The sequence below is a fragment of the Lycium ferocissimum genome, chromosome 6, assembly GCF_029784015.1.
Source record: "Lycium ferocissimum isolate CSIRO_LF1 chromosome 6, AGI_CSIRO_Lferr_CH_V1, whole genome shotgun sequence".
NCBI classification, from domain to species: Eukaryota; Viridiplantae; Streptophyta; class Magnoliopsida; order Solanales; family Solanaceae; genus Lycium; species Lycium ferocissimum.
Window position 1 is genome coordinate 48,186,281 of NC_081347.1, and position 6,874 is coordinate 48,193,154.

A 6,874-nucleotide genomic window follows, 5' to 3' on the forward strand; every position below is an offset into this window, starting at 1 on the left:
TGAAAGACTTGGATTATGGAAGAAAGTAGAGTATGAAGTTCAAATATGGAAATAGTGGTATGTTTGAATAGTAACTTGACTTGAATCATAGTTCTTGATACGTAATGATTATAATCTTGCTATGAATGATATTAAAGATGTTGTAGAAGCAATATATGTGAATGAATATGATATTGTGTCATAATCATGGTTATGGATGACTTTGAAAGGGGATTTTGAGAATTGAATAACATCTAGCTTGATGAAGTTTGTTGATTATGATATTGTGCGTGTTGCTGTTAAAGTTTGGGAGTTGTTTATTAGATGGAGGGAGTTGTCAGAACAAAGGAAATTCTGCCCAATTTTCGTTAGCCTTTTAGTCGCTTTAGTCTAGATTTAAGCATGTTCTCAATGAGCTAATTCAGTATGATTCTCTTGAACGTAGAGTCATGAGCTTGGAAGGAGAACGTTCAGTTGTCAAGAAGACATAAAGGCATGTTAAGGATAGTCTTCTATCTTTCAAAAGCATGACTCCTATATTATGATTTCCCCTCTATATTTCCATGACCTTCTTACATTCCAAAGTTGAAAGTCTATGATTATTAAGAGTCTTTCATGAGCTAGAGACAAGATATGTTCTATGATAATGATGATGATGATGATCCTATGTTTCAGAGATTCCGAAGCTTATGAGATGATACTATTATGAGTTAACAATCTTATTTCTTGAATTCATTGATGTTATTTCTTGTTGTTGTCTCACCTTATAATATTAGCTCCTTCAAGGTGAGACATAATGATGATGAATGTTCCATAATACAATCGGAGGTCACCGACCTTACGTCACTCTCATATGATTGCAGCTTTTAATTGGGCTCTCATTCATGCTTATTTTATATATGATTATATCGGGCCTAGTTGGCCGGGCAGACACCACTATGCTGGGCATAAGTGGGCGGCATATGGATAATGATAGTTACATCGGGCCTAATTGGCCGGGCAGTCACCACTAGTGGGCGGCGTGAGATGACTATCCCGGAAGCGAGATACCTGGACGCGGGCTAGTAATAATATATAACTCAGACAGCTTACTTATATATATACATATACATATGTTATGATGTGGTTTTAAAAGTAAAAGTTAGCATGCATGGTATTCGCCTTAAGAGGCAATCATATGTACAGGTTATCTCTTTATCTCATGTCCCTTATCTCTTTATTATGTCATTATTCATGCCTTACATACTCAGTACATTATTCGTACTGACGTCCTTTTTTTTGTGGAAGCTGCGTTCATGCCCGCAAGTAGACAGGGAGACGGTCCAGATCCCTAGGAGTAATATCAGCAGATACACCAGAGCACTCCATTTCTCCGGAGTTGTCGTTTATTGGTATAATCTTTTGTGCACATATTTGGGCATGGCGGGGTCCTGTCCCATCCTTATGATTTTAGTACTCCAGTTAGAGGCTCGTAGATACATATGTGGGGTAGTAGATGTCTCATGATCACCTCAGTGTATATTTTGTATATTATTTTGTAGCCTTGGGGGCTTATGTGCATGTATATATACATGTTTTGGGAGATTCGGAAATTTGTTTATGACCAGTCCTATGTTGAAAATGATAGTTGTCCAGATTGGGTATGATAGATAGCATGGTGAGTGGTGCTCGATAGCCAGCTCCGGGTACCCGTCATGGCCCACTAGTTGGGTCGTGACATCTACGTTTAGCCCTCGACATGGATGTGAGAGATCTTCAGGTAATTGGCAACTCGAATCTGTTAATTCATCAGTTTCGGGGGGAATGGGCCGCCAAAAATGAGAGGATTATACCGTATGTTGGACTTATGCAAAGATTAGCAGATCGGTTCCAAGAGGTCAAGTTCAAGCATATACCAAGAACACAGAATGAGTTTGCTGATGCATTGGCAACAATAATATCCATGATTCAAAGATCACGACGGTAGGTACATTGATCCAAATAAAGTTGAAATCGTAGATCAACCGCCACCGTGCTTTTATAGAAGCAGAGGCTGATGGAAAACCTTGGTATGTTGACATTAAAATGTACTTAGAGAAAGGAGAATATCCTGAAGGAATCACCATCAATCAGAAGAAGACTATCAGGAAGTTAGCGAATGGTTTCTTCCTCAACAAGAACGTTCTCTATAAAAGAACCCCGGATTTGGGATTGCTCAGATGTGTTGACTCTATCAAAGTTACAAGATTGATTGAAGAAGTGCATGCTGGAACCTGCGGGCCTCACATGAATGGGTTCGTGCTAGAAAAGAAAATCTTAAGAACAGGTTATTATTGGATGACCATGGAGAATGATTGTAGCAAATTTGTCCAAAAATGCCACAAGTGTCAAATTCATGGAGACTTGATAAAGGTTCCTCCAACAGAACTAAACACAATGTCGTCGCCTTGGCCATTTACCGCTTGGGGCATGGATGTCATAGGACCAATTGAGCTGGCAGCGTCAAACAAACACCGTTTCATTTTGTTTGCCATAGACTACTTCACCAAGTGGGTGGAAGCAGCATCTTATGCATCAATAACAAAGAAAGTAGTCGCAGATTTTGTGTGCAACAACATCATATGCCGATTTGGCATCCCAGAATCAATCATAACAGACAATGGGGCTAACTTGAATAGCCACTTGATGAAAGAAATGTGTGCACAGTTCTGAATCACTCACCAAAATTCGACCGCATGCTGGCCACAAATGAATGGGGCTGTGGAAGCCACCAACAAAAACATCAAGAAGATCCTCAGAAAAATGATTGATAACTACAAAAACTGGTATGAACAACTGCCATATGCATTACTGGGATATCACACTACTGCCAGGCCTTCAACTGGGGCCACTCCGTACCTGTTGGTGTATGGCACTGAAGCATTAATACCCACCAAAGTAGAAATCCCTTCACTTCGAATCATACAAGAAGCTGAGTTGGACAATGCAGAATGGATCCGCGAGAGATATGAACAACTAGCTTTAATAGATGAAAAGCGAATGATTGCTATTTGACATGGTCAATTGTACCAACAAAGAATGGCGCGAGCTTTCAACAAGTATGTAAGAACCAGGGTTTTTCAAATTGGGCAATTGGTGCTCAAACGAATATTCTCAAATCAAGAAGAATACAAAGGAAAGTTTGCACCAAACTGGCAAGGGTCCTATATGGTGCGAAAGGTACTATCAGGAGGAGCAGTGGTACTTGCTGAAATGGATGGTCAGGAGTGGCCAAAAGCAATAAATTCATATGCCATCAAGAGGTACTACGTTTGAAGAAGAAGACGAGTACGAAGATTCAGAGTTCTTATCGTTTGTGTTACTTTAATTACATTCCTTTGCTTGTAATTTTGCATTTTTTCTTAGAAAGACCAAATCCAAAATATGTATGAACTATGCGAGGACCTGATTCCCTATACTTATAAGGGGATACGCAGGCGCTTTTTCAAGCTCGGTCGTTTTAACCCAAAAATCCAAAATTATGTATTTTGAACTATGTTATGACCTGATTCCCATTTGGGATACGTAGGTGCTCTTTTGAGTTCGGTCTCACAAAAAAATCCCAATATGTTTACCCCGAACTACGTTTCGACCTGATTCCCGAAACGGGATACGTAGGCGCTCTCCCGAGCTCAGTCATTCCAAAACAATTCCCAATAAACCTTAGGAAACCTCAGAATCGATCTACCAAGAGAGAGATAAAGGTAACCCCACAAGGAAACTTGTCACACCCCAATCTTGGTGAGGCGTGATTGGCACCCGGCACCTTACGGAAACCGAGTGAACCAACTGATAACTCGCATCCTCTATGTCTCAAACGACAAAATAAGGACAAGAAGGCCAACTATGAATATAAAATCATGCATACGTATATACGTAATGGGCCTGCGGCGTCCACATATCCACTAACAAGACATAACTGAGCTGTACACAAGAATCTGTCTACAAAGCCTCTATGAACATGACTAAGTACACAAGTCGGGATAGGGCCCCCGACATACCCTCTTGTCACAAAAAAACATATACAACTCAGACTCGGCAATGCTCCAGGGAGAGATGGATCCCACCAATCAAAACTGATACCTGAAAGCAGCCTACTGCGGAAGATCCTTGTCTCATCTATTAGCACCTGCGGGCATGAACGCAGCGTCCGTTACAGGACGTCGGTACATTTAACAATGTACTAAGTATGTAAGCCATGAATAGTAGTATGATATCAGAATGAAGATAACATAAGATAAAGTAAGTAATTATACCTCATGCTCTTCTTAAGATCTCTGTCATGTAAACTACACATTTACAGGAAAAAACATTTCATACACATCCATACACAACATACATACATATGCATTCACATATATTTACTATACATACATCTGTCATATCCGTACCGGCCCTTTCGTGACACGGTGTCATCCGTACTCGGCCCTTTCGGGACTCGGTGTCATCCATACACGCCCCTTTTGGGACTCGTGGTTAACAGTACACGGCCCTTTCGGGACTCGTTGTTATCAGTACATGGCCCTTTCGGGACTCATTGTTATCCGTACACGGCCCTTTCGGGACTCATTGTTATACCCAACTGATCAGTGAAGGTGCAATACATACATACATACATACATATACATAAAAATACATAAATTAAATCAACATCATCATTAGCATTATCATTATCACTATATCCTTCTTTAGAAGATCAACTATCGTAAGGTGAAGTCGACGATGTCATGGAAGTCTCGAGAACCATGAACTTAGATAGCATTGAAAATAGAATCATTATCTTCGCTATATCTCACCTCGAAGGAACGAGTAACATGAGATGAGACCATCAACAATAAGTAAGATCAAGGGATTCATGGAATGGCTCAATAATCTCATAATGCCCTCAAATCATAGCTTCGGAATTTCTAGGATTAAAATCATCATCATCATGTTCATCATAGAAAACATCTCATCCTTAGTATCATAAAAAGCTTTTAAGAATCATGAACTTCTAACTTTTGGAAGTAATAAGGTTATGAAAAAAATATGTACGGAATCATAACATAGGAATCATGCGTTTTGAAAGAAAGGGACTAGCCTTAACATACCTTTTTGGTCGCCTTAACTTTAACTACTCAATGCTTGTCCTCCCAGGCTCGTAAATCTATATTCAAGAAAATTTATACTATTTTTAGACTCACCTTTATACGCTTGTCTTAATCCTTCAAATAAGCCTTTCTAGAATCTGCCGAAATTTCGGCTGCATCTTCCCTGTTTATATGCTTAGCCCGAAATCTCAATTCAACAACCAACAACAATAACAACAACAAAAATACCAACATCAATCATAATATTATCAATACCAAAATACTCCATAAACATCCCATATGAGTTTTATCCCATATTTCCACCAACAAAACTATTATACGGCTATTTCACAGTTCTATCTCCGTAAATAAACCAAGATTAACATTAATAATAAGAGATTCATACCTTTCTCCCAATAATATTGCTATATCTTCACTTCTCCACTGTGAATTTAAGCCAAACTCTACCTCTAAATGATGCTATAGTCACGACTATGCACCACCCGAGCCTTGATTAGCAAGAATTACTAAATTCTCTCACGTTTTTATGACCAAAATGACCCTATATGTGTTGAGCTCTAAAATCTGATTTTTTGTGAAAAAATGGGGTTTTTCCCCTTTTATAAAGTTATAAATTCGGGTCGGGTCAATGTGAAGCATCGTGTCGCACTATAGCAAGTCGGTCTTTGTAGCAAGGTTCTTCGTAGCACGCGTTTCTACTCTATCAGCCTAACTTGTAACATCCATAATTCTCTACTCTGATGTCGTATCGATGAGCAGTTTGCTGCGTTGGAAACTAGACTCGACGAACTTCAGTTTAGGCTTTCGAAACACCTTAAAACTCATAATATAGTAGGAGATATACCCTTCCAAATTTGACCCAAATTCTGTCAACTTTTTTTCCATGTTTTCGATAAATTTATTTTCTTCGATTTGCTTGGTCCCGGAGTTTCCCATAGCTTATTGTATGAACGTAAACCATCATGACCATAGGATTAGTTCATATAATATGATATATCCTTGAAGGGAACTCCAATATCCATACTTAGAACGTCCAACACTTATAAATTACCACGTACGAAACTAGAGGGTGTAACAAAACTGGGGTAGAATTTTTGAGAGGACCTCAAAAATTCTTTAAATATATTAGTTGGAAGGAACAAACTGATTAAAACTTCTACACTAGAGCAGAATTTTTGAGAAGAATCTCAAAAAATCCTCAGGCACAGTGAAATTCAGAATCGACAAGTACACACTTACACTGGGGCAGAATTTTTGAGAGGGTCTCAAAAATTCCTTCAACATAGCGAAATTTGAGTTGGTACAAAGATGTATACAAACTGGGGCAAAATTTTCGAAAGGGATACGAAAATTTTAGTGCAAGACAAGACCAAGACGGAGAAAAGTGATAAAGGACTTTGTTCGAGTAATCAATGTCATGACATTAAAAGGCTGTGTATAAAATATATCATAAAAAAAAAAAACCACTACTACAGATTTATTACTACAAATATATATGTTTTTCCAAAATCATGGCCAAAAAATTTTATACTTTGCTAAGAAATAAAAGGATTTTTAAGGAAAATGAGCATTCTTTCCTTCCAAAGTATGAACGGAAGAAGTCCATGTGCTGGGAGAACAGTCGACCATATAAGAAACTGACGAATTTTTCTGTGGATGCAGGAACAAACAAGCATGGGTGCTTTTACACTAACTTGTTTGCTAAGATGTTTGAAACAGGATAATGACAACGAGCAAAGTGAAGAAGAAACTTCAAGGAATAGCGGCAAAGAAGAGTATACGAAAGG